This window comes from Macrobrachium nipponense, chromosome 29 (genome assembly GCF_015104395.2).
Source record: "Macrobrachium nipponense isolate FS-2020 chromosome 29, ASM1510439v2, whole genome shotgun sequence".
Taxonomy (NCBI): Eukaryota; Metazoa; Arthropoda; class Malacostraca; order Decapoda; family Palaemonidae; genus Macrobrachium; species Macrobrachium nipponense.
In genome coordinates, this window is record NC_061092.1 from 45,960,603 (window position 1) to 45,982,624 (window position 22,022).

Sequence of the window (22,022 nt, forward strand, 5' to 3'; positions counted from 1 at the left end):
TCTCTTATCCACGCTCGCTCCCCCTGGCGCTCATTAACGCGCCTTATCTTAAAATTCGATGTGAGAAAATGGAAAATTTCCTTATATTCTTCAGGATTAAATAACGGAAACAGCGCTTATTTTACCGTTTGATTCTCAGTCAAATTGCCGTTATTTCCTCTGATACAAAACGAAAAGAAAATATTGAATTTTTAGAGTATTTTCAAACCGTTGATAAAAACATTTTTGACGCCGCAAACATATTTCTTCAAAATAAACACCATATTAACAACGAAACCGGTGCTCTTTCTTGGAGAATGTTAGTAGTAAATAAACAAGTAATAATACGATTCAAAAGAGAACATACTTCTTCTTGCAGTGGAATTCGCTAGGTTTGCTATCGTAGTTTTAGACAAGCAAATCCTTTAGGATAATCTAAGGGAGTAATATCATCAACCATGCAAGCATTATATGAGCCCTCAGATTCCCATGACAGGAGAGGACAATCACTTTCCCAGCCTCTGAAGTTCCTCTGGTCTAGCCAATCTGACCACACACATTGCCTTTGATTTCCTTGGGAAGCACCAGGACGGGAGAAGGCTCTTCAGTCCGATCAAGAACCTAATACTCCTTCCAAAATCCATGGAGGATTGCCTCCTGTATTAAATTTAATTCATTCTGAAACTACAATACTGAAACCCTCGAAGGCGCTGGATTTATAGCCATTCTTTGGCCAATCTTTGGCTCTGAGGATTTATCACTGGTTACAATTCAAGGCATTTTGGAGTACTGGAGCCAGGCAACTACTGTTTTACTGTATCAAACCAAATCAAAATCTTTGTTAATGGCATTCCTCCTGGGATTCTAGAGAAAGCTTCAGGCCCTTAGTTCCTCAGTGGGATTTTTCTGGTGCTACCCAGGGGGCACCAAGGACCTCTGTCCTACAAAATGGGTCTCCCATTGGACTAACCAGGGAATGCAGAGATCAAGGTGTATAATTAAAACCAAATAATCAATGAAAACTAAAATATGTATTTAAAAATGCAAAAAAGGATTGAAGCTGAATATAGATACTAAGATTTAACAATAAACGAAATTGGAGAGAGGACCTGTATATGTGTGTGTGTGAGTGTGTGTTTGCGTGTGTAAGTGAATGCGTGTGAGTGTGTGTTTGGGTGGGTCCAGAACTCTTTCATCCTACATAATTTAGATTTATTCATAAATTATTTTTTTAAATTTTGTTAACACGAACAATCTATACTTTGGGTAAGGCGTTTACTCGTGTTTCATATGAGTTTCTGCCCATGATGAATATTTGGAAACAAACATAAATAATAATGATAATAATAATAATAATAATATAATAATAATAATAATAATAATAATTAATAAGTAATCAGATACAGCGCAGGAATAGTGGAATGGACGAAGGCAGAACTCCGCAGCATAGATCAGAAAACCAGGAAACAAATGACAATACACAAAGCACTACACCCAAGAGCAAATACGGACAGACTATACATAACACGAAAGGAAGGAGGGAGAGGACTACTAAGTATAGAGGACTGCGTCAACATTGAAAACAGAGCACTGGGGCAATATCTGAAAACCAGTGAAGACGAGTGGCTAAAGAGTGCATGGGAAGAAGGACTAATAAAAGTAGACGAAGACCCAGAAATATACAGAGACAGGAGAAAGACAGAGAGAACAGGAGACTGGCACAACAAACCAATGCACGGACAATACATGAGACAGACTAAAGAACTAGCCAGCGATGACAATTGGCAATGGCTACAGAGGGGAGAGCTAAAGAAGGAAACTGAAGGAATGATAAACAGCGGCACAAGATCAGGCCCTAAGAACCAGATATGTTCAAAGTACGATAGACGGAAATAACATCTCTCCCATATGTAGGAAGTGCAATACGAAAAATGAAACCATAAACCACATAGCAAGTGAATGCCCGGCACTTGCACAGAACCAGTACAAAAAGAGGCATGATTCAGTGGCAAAAGCCCTCCACTGGAGCCTGTGCAAGAAACATCAGCTACCTTGCAGTAATAAGTGGTACGAGCACCAACCTGAGGGAGTGATAGAAAACGATCAGGCAAAGATCCTCTGGGACTATGGTATCAGAACGGATAGGGTGATACGTGCAAATAGACCAGACGTGACGTTGATTGACAAAATCAAGAAGAAAGTATCACTCATTGATGTCGCAATACCATGGGACACCAGAGTTGAAGAGAAAGAGAGGGCAAAAAATGGATAAGTTATCAAGATCTGAAAATAGAAATAAGAAGGATATGGGATATGCCAGTGGAAATCGTACCCATAATCATAGGAGCACTAGGCACGATCCCAAGATCCCTGAAAAGGAATCTAGAAAACTAGAGGCTGAAGTAGCTCCAGGTCTCATGCAGAAGTGTGTGATCCTAGAAACGGCACACATAGTAAGAAAAGTGATGGACTCCTAAGGAGGCAGGATGCAACCCGGAACCCCACACTATAAATACCACCCAGTCGAATTAGAGGACTGTGATAGAGCAAAAAAAAAAAAAAAAAAAAAAAAAAAAAAAATAATAATAATAATAATAATAATAATAATAATAATAATAATCTTGAACGCTGTGAATCTCCAGCATGACTGAGCAAATAACCCCATGTGAAGTCGTTGGTCGTTTCTCCTCAAAAGTTCCACGCCATCTTCCAAAACCCGACCATGTGTTTCCAGTCACCCAGCCCATTTTTCATAAAGTTTTTCCAAGATTCCACACAAATTATCCTGCTAACAAAAACGAGAAACAAACTATCCTAACCAAAAGCATAACCTCATTGCAGAAGTAATAATAATTGCTTGAAAACTATTTAAGGAAATTTGATAAAACCGGAAACGGTTCTTTGACAACTGCATAATGGTGTTCAAATAAAAATAAAATGAACATATAACAATAAATAAATAATTAAAGTTTACTTCGGTATACGCAATAGAATTTTAACCTATGACTGGGAAAGACCATGATTGAGTCGATGGCCCAACTCCACTGGTTGTGTCACCAAATTCAGATAACCCAGCAGCCACAAATACCCTCAGGGTTACTGCAATCTACTGAGCAAAACATAACAGAACAGAGGTTAATGCTGAGAGCCCCCAACTATCTTTCAAATGTTAACAATCAGAACCAAATGCATGATTACTTCCTTGTCGGAGGGAATGAAGAACCCGGTTTCCAGTTTTTATGCAATAACAGCGGAAAGAGGCAACATGACATGTATTATGACAATTCGGTCCTATAATGTCTTCGTCCTTAGATGAAGAAAAGGACAGATTTACGTAGTTAATGGCATTGTGTCCAGGTGATTTTCAATTTTTGGGGGGTTTCACATAAAAAATAGCCATCCGCTTTTAAGTTCATTCCCATTACAGACTAATTTGTGAAGCTTCACAAATTAGTCTATTAAAGTCCTCGTTTTCGTTCCCTGGAAAAAGCTCAGCGCAGAGATGTGACCTGGCTATCCGTTAAGCCTAATTACCTTCATAGAGCAAAAATCATTGAAGTTTTATTCGTTGAGATTTGGAACATACCAAACGTTCCCACTCTTTGTTATTAAAACTCATTGCTTCAGTCTGCTGTCGAAGCTTAGCACATTGTACTACACCATCTTGTTTTGAATGCAGGCATCTGTCAGGGCTAATACTATATAGAAAATTCTGCTGCTCTATATGGCAGTACCAAGACACCCAGTGATCCGCCCATCTTTCCCTTCTTTTACTTTTTCCTCGATCACTCACTCACCCATTACAGCCCAAAACCGTCGAAGCACATGAAAGATTTATCCACCGTGATTGCCTCTCTCCTACGACGGTTTAGTGCCAATAATGGGAGTCCATTAGCAGGATGCATTTACATTTCAAAGAACTCCAACAGAAAAATTAAAATCGGACTTGGTGCTTTTAAATTAGATCATGCTCTTATGGGATCGACAAATATGAACGCTTATTCTTATGTAATTTCGTTCTTCACCTTCTTCTTTCCAAGAATCGTTATTACTTGGGTGGCCATTTCCATGAAAGGGCGTGGCACAGCGCTGATGGCTGATAAATACTTCGGCGGCCTCCACAGCCACCAAAAGTAAATAAACGACTCTAGGTGAAAGTTATCGGCTACTTGTTGTAAATCTCAAGCGCTTGACAAAATGCTGACAGAAATGCTACACTGAAAGAAATAGGCCGTCTGTCTTGCCCTCTGCTCTTTCGATCAACCATCCTTTCAGAGATGACTCACTGCTAATGAAGCCAGGTCTTATCTTCCTGATACTGCCCTCTTAATTCATTCATTTACCTTGACCGACGCTATGGGGTAAAATGCGGTTTGTGTTCGGAGCAAGAGACCGTGCTGGTGCAAGGCAAGCTTCATTTGCCAAAGACAATAATAAGAAGGCAACATTCTAGTACCCACAGAAAAGCAGGTCAGATTTCAATGGTTTTTCTCTGGAATAAATAGTTTCATCATTATCTATTTATATAAGAGTAAACGACGCTGCAATACTGTTATAACACGAAGTAACTATTCATAACAATATGTAATAACTGTGAGCAACGGTGAGGTAGATTAGCAAATGTGAAAACAAAAGACACCCGGTATATCTAAGCATTATTCATATCTGAGAGAGAGAGAGAGAGAGAGAGAGAGAGAGAGAGAGAGAGAGAGAGAGAGAGAGAGAGTTCACCTTAATTTTAATGGACTGCCTACAAAGAAGCGTTCTAAACCCACCTCTGGAGGACGTCTTAACCGTTCCGGAAAGTTTTCGACCCCTGATAACGAGGATGCACGCGACTTTTGAAGACAACGAAGAATCTAAAACTGCAAATAAGACTTCAATACCATATTCGACGTAGCCTTAGTCCCTTTCCTCCATTTGCTCCATTCAAAAAACGAGTATAAAACATTACCCCCAATTTAGACCCGTAATTATTCCTCATGTGCCATTACAGAATTTTTAGAGAACTCTCTCCCTCTCTCTCTCTCTCTCTCTCTCTCTCTCTCTCTCTCTCTCTCTCTCTCCTCTCTCTCTCTCTCTCTCTCTCTCTCTCTCTCTCTCTCACTGAATACTTCTACTTATTATTTTTGCATTCTTTAAGGGAAATTCCTCATGATATTTTAGGGCAAAATTTGAAAACCTGATGATCCAGTTCAAGTTAATAAATATAAAGTTCGCAAAAAGATACGAATAAAATTAGTACAAGCTGTTGTTTTTTCTTCACTTTATGCAAACATCGGCAGGATGCCAGACAAATTATCTCATGAAAAGTCTGTTAAGATAAGACCGCGAACAATAAACGGCGGGGGCAGTCCACGGCTGCAACCTCTCAAAATGCTCTATTTGCCCCACTCTAGTGGAGGGAATGGCGGTTACTCAGACCCAACTTTCCAAACCAACCAAAAATTCAGTTCAGTCCCATCATTCTCTCTCCTCTCTCTCTCTCTCTCTCTCTCTCATCATCATCATTTCTAGTTTTTGTCAGGCCTACACTAGAAAAAAAATCAGGTTCATGCCAAAATGTCTGCGCTTGAAGAAAGAAAAGAACATGACACCATAAAACTTTAATATATATCTATATATAGATATATATATATAATATATATATCATATATGTATATGTATATAGCCTGTCAAGAAAAGATGCTAATTCAGTGTTGGGAGGGTTGTGTCGAGTAAATTTGAAGTAAACAGTTGTTTGCTAGAAAGGAACACTAATATTAAACCTGAGGTGTTTGCCCTTCACAGGTAATGTTATGAAAAGGTGGTCCGAAATAAAAGAGAGCTTTAGACTGGAGTGACGTCAGAAACTTGACTGACTTAGAATATGCAGACAGTGCAATTTTAATCTGCAGAACACCAATAGATTGACATAGCTTGCTTAATATAATACACCATGTGTCTGGAGAGATGGGAATGACAATGATTCTCAGAGAAAAGAAAGTCAAGACGACATACTTTGCACGAAGCGACAAAATGATATTAGATGGAGAAAAGATCATGAGGATGAATCTTTCGGATATTCAGGAACAATATATCCAGGACAGGTTTTACTGAACTGAAATTCAGCGGAAGACTAAAAAAGACAAATTAAACTATGGACAGGTTGGACACGATCTGGAAATAAGATAAGACTGAGATAGTACCGAAACAAGAGTATATATGTTGCAATAAATATGGGATGTCATGAAATCCCTCAGGAATATGAGAAATGACCAATTTGCTTAGGAACATTGATCCGCAAGAGTTAGTACTAAACACGGCGAAAAAGTTATCTATCTACACTGATTCTGTTTCGCTGTGTTTAGCACTAGCCCCTGGGGTGTCATGTGTGTTTCGCGGTATTTAGTACTAGTCATATATTTACTGTAATATACAAATCTTTACGGAAACGAATTTTGGTATGGCAGTGAAACTGTATCTAATGATTACGGACGTTCCATGTATAGATCTGATATTGAGGTAGGGGAGAAGGAAATGACTAGGACATGTCACTGGCCCAGCCACGGAGAGTTAAGTACGTGATTGCGTCAGCTTGGCTCCTGTGGGTACCAGAAAAGTTGGATGAGAACTGTAAGAAAAGAGGCTGGAAATGAGCGGGAATTTATGGAAGATAACGCCCAAGGCAAGACATGAGTGGCGGAATTTCACAGGGGCCCTTTGTGTCATGTGGCTTTACAGGTTATAGACACATACCTACATATACATACATATATATATTTCAACACAGGACTCCTCTTTTCGTGCCAACTCTCCTCTTAAGAATATCGGTTTTAAAAGACGTTATTTTCATGTCGTTATCAACATTAACAGTTAGCCGTAGAGAGTTTTCCTCTCCTTCAAAGCTCTTGTTATTCTCTCTTGCGGTCTTTTCAATTTCCTTCCTAGACCATGTGACGATGTTAAAGCTCTTTCCAGGTCACTTCACCATCATTGCAGACAAGCCTCCGTCGTATGATCGCCCAAGGCACTACTTAAAGAAAGTTCCTTGTTGGACGAGTGGGTTGCGTGTTCTCCTACTGATTTGTTAGAGAGAGTCCGCCCCCCAACTCTGCTAACGTGAATCAGAGAAGTTTATTTCTGGTGATTATAAATTAATTTCTCGGTATAATAGGGTTCGGATCCCACAATAAGCTGTAAGTCCCATTACTAGGTAACTAATTGGCTCCTAGCCATGTAAAAAATATCGAATCCTTAGGGCCAGCCCTAGGAGAGCTGTTAATCAGTTCAGTGCAGTGGTCTAGTTAAACTAAGACATACTTAATTTAACTACTTAAAGTCTCTGAGTCAACGCCACAGGAGGCACTAAGCCAGGGCAGCTGGCCCGCACCCCAAAAGAGAAAGCTGAGCGACCACGTGACATGGGATCTCCCATGTGCCCGGCACTTCAGCATCATCTTCTTCTTCCCAGCTTGTTCCCATTTTTATATGGGGGTCGCCGTTTCGGATGAGCCGTTTCCATCTATTTCTATCTTGTGCTTCTGCCTCATCAATTCCCTTCTCATTTAAATCTCCTCTCACACAGTCCTTCCATCTCTTTCTTGGTCTCCCTCTTTTTCTTCTTCCTTGCACCTCCACCCCCATAGTATGTCTCCCAGCGTGGTCCTCATCTCTCCTCAACAGGTGTCCATACCATCTCAGCCTCCCCTCCTGCACTTTCTTTGATACTTCCACCACCTTAGTACCCCCTTATGTAGTCATTTCTGATCCTATCCACTCTTGTTACCCCAGACATCCACCTAAGCATTCTCATTTCTGCCACATCCATCTTCTTCTGCTCTGCTTTTCTCATGCTTGCTGTTTCCGTACCATACAGCATTGCTGTTCTTACCACCGTCTTGTGAAATTTTCCTTTTAACCTAAGCGGCACTCTTTTGTCACAAAGAACTCCCGAGGCCGCTCTCCAGTTGTTCATGCCTGCCTGTACCCGATGTTTTACTTCTTCTTCCATACTTCCTCCAGCGTTAACAAAAGATCCCAATCCCACATTAAACTTATCAACTCTCCTTATTTGCTCTCCACCAAGCTGAATACTTTCTCTATCATCCCCCTCAGTGGTGGTACACATATATTCTGTTTTGGATCTACTTATTCTCATTCCTCTGTCCTCCAGTACTTGTCTCCATCTCTCCAATTTCACTTCCAGATCTTCCCTGCTCTCTGCACACAGAACAATATCATCCGCATACAATATGTTCCATGGTACTGTCTCCCTTACTTCCTCTATTATAACATCCATCACTATGTTAAAGATAAATGGGCTCAGAGCCGACCCCTGGTGTAATCCTACTCTCACCTCAAAACCTTCTGTCTCCCCAACACTGCTCCTCACTCTGGTAAATACATTCCGGTACATCTCTTGTATCAATCGCACATACTTCTCTGGCACCATCTTCTCCCTCAGGCTCCTCCATACCTCTTGTCTCGGGACTCGGTCATAAGCCTTTTCAAGGTCAATGAATACCATATGTAGGTCCCTTTGTCTTTCCCCGAATTTCTCCATTATTTGCCTCAGACAAAATATACCATCTGTTGTTCCCCTTCCCTTCATAAATCCCATCTGCTCCTTACCTATTTGTACTTCTTCTCTCAGTCTAGCATCTATCATCCTTTCCAGTATCTTCAAAGTGTGGGACATCAATTTAATGCCCCTATAATTACCACACTCTTGGACATCGCCTTTCCCTTTAAAAATTGGTATCAATATACTCCCACGCCACTCATTTGGTATCTTTTCCTGTTCAAGGATCTTTATCATAAGATCGTACAGTATATCCACTCCTTCATCTCCTAATGCTTTCCATGCCTCCACTGGGATCATGTCTGGTCGGTTGCCTTCCCATTCTTCATCTTCTTCAGTGCATTTAGTACCTCTTGCCTAGAAAACCACATTACCATGCCAATGTTCACTTGCCCATCCTCTCTTATTAGTCTATTATTTTCTTCATTTAACAACTGTTCGAAATATTCTTTCCATCTCTTCACAATGTCTTCCTCCTTTCTAAGCACTACACCCTCTTGATCCTTTATTTGTTTGATATGTGTTATATCTTTGGCAACAAAAGAACCACGAGGTCAAGACGAAACGATAGAAAACGGGTGACCCCTGAAAAGAATGGGAAGGGATAAGAAGAAAAACAAAAGGCGCCTCTCGTGAGAGATACTACAGAAGCAGTCCAAACACCAGCTTCCCTTCCTGACCTCCGCTCCATCAGAGCCAACTCCCAACACGTGGCTGACTACCAGCCCAAGTGTTTTTCCAGTGCCAAATCCCCTTTCACCCTCTGACCCCCATCGTCCGCACATCTACCAGGACTTCTCTCTCCGACACCAGATGAAGTGCCAGGAACTGAGTTTCACCAGTAATGCGAATCCTGTTTATTGAGCTATTCCATTTTTCCGATTTCCAATGCATTCTCATATCAACCTGACTTTGTTACAAAGTGTGTCCATGAGTGAATTCAACAGCGTTGAGCCCAAGGAGCCGTTGGTACCATCAGTGTATCCTTGACCCCTTAGTTGTGCTGGTTCCGGCAGTTAATCGGATGCCTCCTCCGTTCCAGACGGAGTTTCCTCGCTGTGGATTCTTCTGCTTCGATTGTGCTTGCATTGCCGTGGTAACCCACTGAAATTTGATTTATGGTGCCCCTTGAAGTGGCACCCAGTTATCATCGTCTCATCTTAATTTAGTACTCCGACAGATCCCAGTTACCAGTTATAATTATTCCCATTCCTCTGATTATGTTTATTGCAAATACACGTGATTCTAGTTATCCTAAGAGGTTACCTAAAATTCCCCCTTCTAATAAAACCCTCAGCTCATTTGCTTTTCTTATATGTTTTACTTACTCGAGAGTTATGGTCAGATTGCATTATACCCTCGTGGTAAGTCCCTTCCCTGGTTTAGCATATATCTATAGTACTATTTGTTCAAGAAAAGTATTTCTTCCCTTGAAAAGCTATCTGATTTAAATTGAGTTATTGCTGCTGTACTTTTGTTGCAACGATTTTGTGAGTACTGCTGTGGTAGAAATCACATCTGGAAAAGGTGCAATCATTAATTAACGAACGAATCAACAAATAAATTTACAAATGCATACAAGTCAAAAAAAGGGAGTGGGAGTGAAAGACTTCTGGTACTGGGCAGTGTGACAACGTGTCACCAAAACAAAATACAGATAACGATTCTCTGCAAAATGAGAAGGCTTGTGCATGACGTTTCTTGATATGCTGGTAAGTAAGGTGCTCCTTTAAAGGAAGTTTCCTACTGAAATAGTTCATGGAAGATGGTTGAGTAGGATACCACCTGGTGATGGTTTAACTAATATATATCACACACACACACATACAAAAGAAACTAATATTTCGCGTAACTTTGTTTGGAAGGCGAAGATTCTGGGAAGTTGCCGACACCCAAACAAAGGAAGTCAAGCGTCATTCATATCAGAATCTCAGTGGATGTGGTAATCCCTAGGAACAATACCGAGTTGTCTGGTAGCATTTGAATGATCATTTTCATAAATATGGGGAAAAGTAATGTTGAATCATAGATGACACCTAGTACTGTCATATGAACATAACCATCAAGAAAAATATTACCTATGCAAAGTGAGTCATATAGTGTACACTTGTATGCGTATCCCTTAATCTATAGTCATAAGTTTTGTTTTAGTTCATTCCTCAAACCTGGGAGGCCTCATCACTTAGTGATTCATTTCAAATCTTGGTTAAGGTAAGCAGCAAATTAATTTTGTAAATGAGAAAGTAAATTAAGCTACTGCGACAACAGTTAGTTGCATTGTTTGCATACAGCATCTTATCTACAGACCAACAACCATTTCGGTACTTCATAACAACAACAAACATCCCAGGAAAATACTACGAATTTTATTAAACAACAGAGGTCTGGTTTAACTAAAATTATAAACAACAACAACAACAACTGCTCTCTGACCCTGGTCACTTAAAAAGTATGAATGTAATAGGGTACATGGTCTCCAACATCTAAAATCAATTGAACAAATATGAATTCATCTGCATTGTGACGGTTGTCTTAGAAGTGACAGGTCAAATATCAAGACCATCAAAGGCACCTTTCATTTTCCTACAATGACTGCCAGGAAGCAACCCTAGCAAGCACTGGAAAGATGGATATGGCTTGATATTGCCGCAGTAATCCAGTATACGCATTTGAGCCTTCATCACACTTTACAGACTTATGACGTAACCTATCTGGGTCTCCTTCACCTAAATGTCTAGGTTGTCAGGATATTTTAAATATTCCTTTACCAAGAAAAGCAAATTAGGTGAAATATAGTTCGAGATGGCAGGAATAGAAACTTGAGTTTACCAGTGTCAACGGGGCTTGTTGTTTGAGATTAGGCCAGCCTTGTGCTGGAACGGGTTCTTGCTCCTGGAGCAGCCCGTAATAACAGGGCTGATTACCAGTTGCCTAACACTGACTCTAACCATTAAGGGAAGAATTATATATGTATTGGATCCAAAGCTGAAGAGTCTAGCTTAGTCCACCAAAGAAGTAGCAGTTGTATCTTGTCCCGGCATATCTATAAAATATAATTGCTTCCTGGAAACTTTCATCAGTTCTGATAGTTCAGCCTAGTCTGTTCCTCACAGTATAACAGCCTACATAAATGAGCATATCACTGATTTTCACCGTCTTCTTTGGGATGGATGGGCTAGAAGCTCTGAATGTCTTGGTCAATTTCTTTATGGTTGGAGTTGGTATGTTGACAAATATTTTTATAAATAATATCTGACAAGAAACCCTTGGGCCTTGGCCTCAGTCGAAACATCTGTCCTAACAAGATGCAGTACAATAACAAAACTTGTGACTGGGCTCTTTCGTCAACTGGAGGCAGTCTGAAGATCAGTATCACCAGACGCTAAGCAGTCTCCGCAGAAAATAAATGGTGTCTTTGGGTTAATGGTTTGAGGACAGAATACTTGTTTTTTATACAGTTATCTCCGTTGGGAATTTGACAGCCTCCAATTACACTTTCTTTATATTAACTGGTGAAAACTTGCGAACATCCAGTTTCATGGAGGTAACAGTCACAATTCCTCTGGCAGTAAAAAAGACGCCATAGACAAGTAAACAGTCATAATCAGCCATATATCAGATAGCTTGGGGTTTGGACGACCTATAATAATAATAATACTAATAATAATAATAATAATAATAATAATAATAATAATTAATAATAATAATAGCTACAAAAATAATTATAATTAATATCCCATATTCTTCATGTCTGAACACCGATGAAGAGATCCCCAGTAAATCCACCTTCTTGGAAACCAAATGAGCAAAGAAAAACCCCATTTAAAAGAAGGTTCATTATAAGATTAATGATTCATCAAGACAGATCTCTCTCACTCTCTTCACCCATAATATTCGCTAAAGTGCTCTTCCCTTATCAGGCTCCTAATACCTTTATTATGGGAGATGACACCAGGAGAATAAACTAGTCAATCACTGAATGAGCAAAAGTCTTCTTTTAACTACATAAATACCTATAAAAATCACGAAAATTTCAATATAAGCGAAAGCGCTCGCGTGCACACACACACGCTATATACATATATATATTTATATCTATTCTATCTATATTATATATATATATTATATATATAATATATCATATATATAGATATATATTATATATATATATATATATGATGAAACCAACATTTTCATGAACAATATTCGGGTCTAAAAAATTAAACTGACTTTCCACTATTATTGTTTTACTTCAGATACCATAGCCCTCTGATGCTGATAATAATAACAATAAAGTCTCCCAAATCTATTTCGTTGCTTACACAAATCCCCTGGTCCACCTTGTTGACCTTATCAACTGAGCATATCTCCCGAGCAAATCCTAATCTGCTATCGATATCTTATTCTTCCAGGGCCAATAAAAGCCCAAAAAGGCAACGCATCAGCTTAACAGGAGAATTAGGTAAGCGATAAGCGACGTAACTGTCAATCACTCTACGGTCCGTTCTTGGGCCCACCTTTAATAAAGGAAATTTGATCACATAAAACATCCGAGATATTCTTCCGTATAAAGCTGAACCATAAGTGAAATGGCACAAGTTGCGCAACTGTACCAGTTGCGAAATGAACGAGATGGTCGAATAGGTGAAGCCTAAATGTGCGAAATTTCCGAGTAGGTTAAAATACAGTGGATGGAAAATGCAAAACCTGATAAACTGCACTCCGTACTACACGGCACAATGCATCGATGTGCGCATCGTTGTGCGCATAAAAGTAATAAATTTGCCAAAATTAGAAACCTGCAACTAGTGAAATTGCAAAACTGAAAAAGAAGCCATTACTTGAAATTCCATTATCTGTAAAATTTTAACCTTACATGACACTAAACGATGTTTCTTATGTCTTATGTAAAAATGAGTGAAAGTGATCCATGGTCAAACTGCACACTTTGTAAACTCACAAAATCGTTAAAATTACACCATGCGTAAACTGGTGAAACTGCCCGTGAAACCATCACACAAGGAATTGTAAAAGTAGTGAAAAAACAGTGCAATTAAGGTAAAGAGGGTTCGAATAGCTAGAGTGTCAGTTGCACACAAATAGGACATTGTAAAAGTTGTAGGTGGCAGTTAAAGCAGAATGTAGTATTAATGCATTTGCAGTTGTTTCGTGTAAAGTAGTTGGACGTGGAGCAGCAAGAGCCTTGTTTATGGGTGTGTGGAGCCGCTTGAGGCTCTGGGCATTTTGATAAAAAATTATGTGGAATTTGGAGGGACACTCGAGTGATTACGGATCATTTGGGCAGTGCAACTACCAAGATCACGGCTGTCTTTTCAACAGTGTTCTAGAACTTGGAAAGAATCCTAACAAGCCAATGGCACTGAATGTGATTGAAAGCGAACTATCCAAAGATAATTTAAACATCATAGTATATCAGGGCTTACCTTCTCACTGTGAAGATCGTCATCGCTAGAAGCTTCCCTCAGCTGCTAAAGACCATTTTGAGATCTGGAAAGCGAAATGGGCGAATTTTAATTATATCAGTAGCCTATACAAACTACGAGACAGAATGAATACGTAGAGGGAGGAATGAAAAAAGAGAAGAGAAAGTGAGAGAGATGAAGGAATAAGGTAAAATGAAGAAAAGGAAGAGGAAGAAAGATACGAGAGGGAAGAATGAAAAAAGAGAAGAGACAGTAAGAGAGATGAAGGAATAAGGTAAAATGAAGAAAAGAAGTGGAAGAAAGATACGAGAGTATTCAGAGGGCATTAAAAAAAAAAAAAAAAAAAAAAGGAAGAACGGCAACCTAGCGGGAGATAACATTAAAGCCTGCAGCAGCGCTGGCATAAGGCCTGACCAATCTAAGAACAAGCCGTTTTATCCTTCCCCAGGAGGTTGTACAGGGTGTCCTTTAAATCGGAACACAGGCAAAATACATATCTTATAATAAAAGAATTAAAAATTTATTTAATTGATATTAATAAAGAAAAAGCTTTCCTCCCTTAACCATTTTACCTTCACGACTGTCGACTGTTAGGAAACCCTAATAGAAGTTAAAGGAAGATGGAGATAAAAATTAAGGGAACTAATATTACACAGCTGGGACAACATTACTGGAATAAGTGTCTTTTAGCGTTGCACGTATCAGGATAACTAAGGCAAAGAAACACCAAATAAAAAAATTCTCGGCCGCACAATGATGTTATAGTTGTAACAACAAAACCTTGCTCGAAAAAAAAAAAAAAAAAAAAAAAAAAGGGAACAGGGTTTGATGCACTAGGACGTTATCTCAGCATAAGCCATATATTATTACATTAATAATTAGCAACACAAATATGTAAAAAAAAATTAACACAATTAAAACATGACAATAGAAAACTAATACAATACCAAGTCACCTACAGAACAACACTGAAGGAATAATTCCTTATGAAAATTTAATCAATTAATAACTTCAACACATAAAATCACTATTAGATTTTCAATTACACATTTGCACTGAATCACACAATTATTCAACGTTTACATCTACACCTGAATAGACGCACAGGGGCTGAAATGAAGACAATATAAGAAATGCATGAAATTACACCCTAGCCAATAAAGACTGTGAAACAAACAACGACTCTTAATAACACTTTCTAATGGTGGAATGGATTGTGACGTCAGTCCTTCTCAGAACTCCAATTAGGGAGATGGAATTTCCCTCTACGCTTTTCATAACAGTAAACTGAGCCGTTCTTATCAGCTCATTTAAGCTTTCCACTCCAAATGACCCAAACAAAATGCCATTTTAAGCACGTTTCGTGAAATCCCAATGCTCCTTTGCCGGCGTAAATAGTGAATTACGAACCCGGTAGTTGGTCCTCTCTGGTGGATCGCAGCCACGGTGCATAAGGCCACTGGGAGAGCCTCCTTATCATAAAGAACACCTGGTGAAAAAATATATATACACGTACAACTATATATACATAGAAACACACATACATATATATATATATATATATATATATATATATATATATATATATATATATATATATATATATATCCCGTATCAATTAACATCCAATACTTTACAAGACGCGGAGTAAAACAACAGATGAAAGCGCTTCCCCCTTTTCCGTTATCTATCAGACGCAACGAAAGGCAATCCAACAGATAAAATATAAAGAAGTACAAGGCAACAACAATATAATAAAAACAGCGACTAAGGGCAGCACGGAAAACAAAAGAAGAAGCGAGGCCACCACGAGAAGGAGGAGGAAGAAGGAGAAGAAGGGAACGCCGAGGCAGAATAATTGATAAAAGGCACATGATGGCCAGTGTGCGACTGGCGAGGCGTTCAATCGGAGGGGGATCTTAAGCTTTCTGGAATACACAAGTGGAAACAAATGAAAGACGCGTCGCGAATATGGGAGCTCGGGAAATTGCTTGCGAGGGTAACGAGCAAATAAAAGCGTCGATGGATTTCGCCTTCAGGGTGAAATGGCTTTGCTTCATTGCTCTTCGCAGGGATTGATGCCATGCTGTTTGCAAGAATTTTTTTTTTCTGTGTGCAGATGTCATTTGTAATTACGTATTTACTGACTTCTTGCGCAGTTCTTATCATAAGAATCGTCACTATCAGATATGGCTAAGTTATTCACTACTGAAATATGAACGCTTTTCAAGATTTGCTATTTCGAACGCTCTCTGCATTCTCTTCCAACATTGTTTGCCGTCGTTTTTCATATTCCTTAATGCATGGTCAATTACAACGTAGCTTCTAAGGATAACGGTGATATGTTCACATAAAAGCGATGCGAATCACAGTCGATTGAGAAGTAGAAAGGGAGGAAGTGGAAACATCTTGATTACTTCATACAATAACAGGCTCCAAGACATATCTCCAACGAAGAAAAACTCCCTACTTCAGGAAATAAAGACAATACAAGGGCAGAAATACAGCACCTACGCGTATTTCATTCCATGAGAATGAAACTTACCGAATTTCCGTGTAGGATGAAGATTGGAAAGCAAAAATAGACAGAATATCGTGAATTTATTTCATGTTAACTAGCTACTGAATTAAAAGTTTGTCTGCGAAATAAACACCGGCCAGTTAGCCACCTCTAATAGCATCTTCTGTTTCCCCAGCACTACAATGTGAATTCTTTTAGAATAGAATAGAATATAGAATTTAGGCCTAAGGGCCCAGCGCTGGAACCTATGAGGTCATTCAGCGCTGAAACGGAAAATGACAGTAAAATCATTTGAAAAATATAACAGGAGCAAAACTTGATTAGGAGAGGGTGGAAAGTAAGGTAGAAGAAACAGAATACGAACGGAGGTCAGTAAGAGGAATGAAGTAGCAGCAAAGGACCTTAAGTATTGCCTACAGTGAACCGCATGAGGTGCACCGGCACCACCCCTTACGGGATTGAATTTTTTTAGGCCCTGCTTTCATCGGCTCATCATTTCTCTCTCTTTCTAATCGCCATTCGAACTAAGAACAGGGAACCTACTGATGAACGTGTTAACGAAGTACTCTTCCGCGGAGTACATCAAATACAAAGGATTTCCAAATGTGAGACCCCTGCTGACCTATGCAGAAATTCTAATGAAGATGGGAAAGAAGAAGTAAAAAAAAGACTAATGACGACTGACAAGATTTAAGGATAGATAATATATTAGTATATATATATATATATATATATATATATATATATAATATATATATATATATTTTAATAAAAATCGTCAATTAAGAGAAAAATGAATAGTGATCCAGGGATCAGAAAAAGGCATCAGTAGTAGTAGTAGTAGTAGTAATTGCTGATGCTGCAAAAGTAAGCATCTTATTTCCGTATGGAAATGTGATTGCTTGCTGGGTTTTCTATATCTGATGAAAGCAATTTTGACGAGGTACTTTGCAGGATGATTATTCAGTCCATGAGAAACAAGAAATAAACAACATTCTCTGCAAAAACATTCTCTCCCTCTCAAAGAGAAAGAGAAATAACAAGAATATGATGCTACGAAGAGCTATCATATATACTATGGTCGGCTATTACCTTATCATTAAAATAAAGCGATAAAATATTAATAACACTGAATCTCTCTCTCTAGCAGATTACGATGATCTCATGCGACTGTCTATATCATTCTATCACTCGTTCTTATAGTATATCGCCGACCGATTCCCGAAACAAATGAACAAATAGGAAAAGCAATAATAGCGCTAAAGTAGTTCTTATCAGTACACAAAAGAACCAACAAAGGCACAAACACACAGCGAGCGACCTGAAGGTACAACAGGAACATTGAACGTCGTAATGAATTCCAGCACTCCATACCCCGCGGCTATATTTAATTAGATTCCTATTGAAAACACTATAGAGATTACTAATGACTTGTAATAATTAATTAGGTTGATGACCCCTCCTGGAGTGCAAGCAGGAACTCTGCTGCCTCATCATCATTATCCTGCGTCGTTGTCACGTCAACCTTTTGCCTCGCCGCCATTTTTTTGGGCACATATTTTGTGTTCACTAAATATCATCATCATTTCATCTGAGTATTTTCCCTTGACTCAGGAAGGTGCTAACTTGCAGGTTTTTAAGAAGTATTTATGGGATAAGCCTGCTAGACCTACACGCCCTAGCCTAATGATATTTCAGAAGTTTCTGCGCAGACGGAAACCAAGTAAGCTTCGAAAGAATAAACTGACCACTACTTTCTAAGCGTCGAGCCACAGTGACGGGCAACTCGTACCCCAAGATACAGACAAACCTGCATCTTATTAGAAGAACAGTTACAAAAGAATCGGGGAATGCAAAAGCCCAGAGAGCACTCCCAATCCCGGATAGCAGTGAAGGATCGCCGGAGATAAAACTGAATTAAAAATAAAGAGGTGTTGAGGTAGCAACCCGAGCACGCTGGAAAGATACGGGATTCTAGGCAAACGTCTGACCCCTGACAATTCCTTACCACCCCACAGAGAGAAATGAGACGTCACTGCATAATCAAAAAGGTCATTCCTATTTTTTATATATGGCTATCATGCTCAAAATTTCAGTTCTCTTTGAGGGCATGAATGGCAAATGAATATCGAACAATTATTTGCCGCGGAAAAATCTGAAAGTCTGGTATTATCAACCCAAGGCAGCCAACTAATTGTCAGTGACCTAATTCTCCGTCAGAGTCAAGAAAGGCACACAAGGATTTAACGTTACTTATCTATAATACTCCATACTCGCAAGGGATCGAACCCGCATCATCCTGCTAATGAGGCGAGCAAGTCAGCACTACACGATGCAAGGAACTTCACCACGGCATTTCAATGACTTGGCAGAGAGCAGAAAAGATTTGGCGTAGATACTCGCAGATGAAGGCTCTTTTTCTCTCTTTCTTTCTTTCTTTATCGATTACAATTGAACGCACAAGTCTCCATTGTCCTGTCACTTGAGATTCTACACAGAAACCGTTATCAAACTTGTTTTTCATTTTCCTGTCGTTTTTACGACTTGAAAAACTTTACAGGTTATAACTACATTTCATGAACTGAACGATTCTTTCCCTAATGAATTATTAATTTCCAGATAGCCTTACACTTTCCAAATAATACCATACAGGAGTTACCACTTACGTCTTTTGCTTCCTTTGTTTCTTCATAATTATTCCAAGCCTTAGATGTATAGCTTTAATTGACGGGACCTTAAGAAAACGATATGAGAGAGAGAGAGAGAGAGAGAGAGAGAGAGAGAGAGAGAGAGAGAGAGAGAGAGAGAGAGCACTTGCAGATTAGGTCTCAAACAATTACAGAAGACATTATACAGCCGCGTTTAAAAACTACAGCCCATAAAGCAGCATGGCTTTAATCACCGGTGGATTATTCACTCCGGCAAAAGACGAGGCATAATTTGGTGTTGCTAAAACATGAACACCAAATAACGAGTTTGAGAGCTGCATGCCTAGGAGGGGGGAAGAGGGGAAGGAGGGGAGGGGACACCGTAGGGAGGGAGAGAAACCCTGCACTTTTTCCCTCCTGTTAAATCGCTTAGCACTGCTTCCACCATCAGATAATTTGGTATAATTGTGTCCCGTGGGGCTGGCGCGCTTTTTTTATTTTTTCTTTTTTTTTTTTTTAGCTATCTTCGGGACTCTCCGTTCTGATCGCATATGCTAAATGGAGCGTCCGAAAAACAAGTTCCCACACAGCGACTCTTCCTCTTACTCCTCCTCCTCCCTTCGCAGCTTCTTGATCATGCAACCTATCAAAGAGAGAGAGAGAGAGAGAGAGAGAGAGAGAGAGAGAGAGAGCAAATTTTGAATGTAGTAGCGGAAACCCCCCGATAGGCGGTGGAGTGGCTCCTTGCACGCCATAAAAGACCCAACTGTTTTACAGCTTTCGTTTTCAGATGCTGGCAATCCAAGATCCCAAATGGAATAAGACGACCCAGGAGAAGCATTCACAACAGCAAACCTTTTCGTCGACCCCTGGAGGAGGCGGAGGAGGAGGGGGAGGAGTAGGAAGAGGAGTTAGATAGAAGACGAAAAAAGAAGGGACTAGAGACCTTTCCGACACTAAGACTATTCCTGATGAGCAGCATAACAGACCAATGAGAAGTCGTCCCCATTTGCGACGTCTTCGCGTTCATGAAATCCGATTGGGTAATGAGTAAGCGCCCATCGCTGCTGCTGCAGTGCATATCTATAATCTCTTTTTGGATGAAAGGGGGTCGCGCTGAAGAGGGGCGGGGGGTTGGGAGAGGCGGGTGACGGCGAGGGGAAGGCACACCCCCAAACGGTTACCCGATTGCAATGCCAGTTTTTGCATGGATCATCACCATCATCATCATTATCAACGGCGGCAGCAGCAGCAGCAACAAGAACGGGCTCTCGTATTCCCTCCCGCCGTTTTTAAAGGCTGCTAACATCGTCGGGTATAGTCTGTTTGGCCCCTAATGAATCCGCTCAGGGCCAAGACATTTCCAAAACATTTAAAAGCGGTCGGACGGCCTCCCTTACCGGTCGTAAATTCCGTTAAACACTTCCTCGGACAACAAACGCCACTCATCGATAGATTTTATTGTGCATTTTGGGTTTAGAACTCTGCCTGCCAAAATGCAATATCATAATACACCGGCAACAACAACAACAGCAACAACAGAAGCTTGATTTCATGAGACCGTTAGCTAATCACTTCATTTACTGGAGAACAGGTTAAGGGATGATGCCTTCTCTCCTCAATTAACTGATGAACCTGATCACATCTGTTGTATCAATCACTGTATTTAATGGGGGATACTTTCCTCTCATTAAAAGGCTCATAGATTAACGAACTTAAGTCTCGATAACAACACCACGCCCCTGAAAAAGACGATTTAGGCGGCTTTCCTGAAATACCCAGTGTGGCGCTGGTGGCCTAAGCAACGAATTATACACCTGGATCAGTCAACTGTCGTGAGTCGCTGGGGCTGGGCCAGATCAACGTTTGATCATCGAGTGATGATGGAGGACTTACAGAACTTGGCCAAGGAGAGAAAAACGTGATATTAGAAACCTCACCCCAGCAATGCTTGCCAAAAACCGAAAGGATAATACCTTCTTCTAAAGCAACCCCGGATCTAAGGGAAAATGTGTGTATATATATATACACACACACACATATACTATATATAATATATATATATATATATATATATATATATATATAATATATATATATAATGACATATATAAAATATAATATATATATTATATATATAATATATATATATATATATATATATATATCTATATATATAATATATATATATATATCATATATATATAAGGTGTTATTTCTGATCGCCATATAAAATATTTGGGACGAAAGGGAAATCTAAATGATTAAAATAGCGCTATTGTGAATAATAATAGACTGTTTTTGAAGAAAACGTGATATTTAATAGTAAACTCAAATATAAACAGACTCCGCATTTTCTCACCAATTTTATTACTGTTATTACCAGTATTATTATTACTACTATCTTTCATGTTACTTCAGCTATTTTGTGGATACGTGCCGATTATTCATTGTTTTTTTATCATGTTGTGTCATGTATCTAGATTGTGTATGTTACTGTCTGTATTTTGTATATTCCATGTATATGGCCCTGAGCTGAAATAATGGATATCATTATTATTCTATTTTCATTGCCGTATATCCTAGTACTGTTCTCTACAAAATCCAATTATATAAAAATTTTCACTCGGTCTGAAAGTCAATTTTTAACATGTATACATAATGTTTGCTGGAATTTTCGTAGCTCTGTCATTTGTATTTAGAAAACAAAACGAGGCGTGATCCGACCTCCAGCTTACTAGGGACACGTGCAAGATTTTCCCTTCAAGCATAAGTCTTAAGTATTATATTCCTTACTTTTAACGTGAACTAAAAAGTGCTAAAATCTACGGTCAAACAAAAGTTTGTTTCTCCAACGAAAATTAAAA

General features: G+C 39.3%; 1 long non-coding RNA gene across 1 annotated transcript in view; it reads right to left on the reverse strand.

Moving 5' to 3' along the window:
* Nucleotides 1–22,022, reverse strand: part of LOC135205967 (uncharacterized) — a 164,558-nt gene that overhangs the window by 138,173 nt on the left and 4,363 nt on the right. The window contains exon 2 of the long non-coding RNA XR_010312651.1: nucleotides 13,987–14,050. This is a non-coding gene — a long non-coding RNA (uncharacterized LOC135205967). The remainder of the gene's footprint in view (nucleotides 1–13,986; nucleotides 14,051–22,022) is intronic.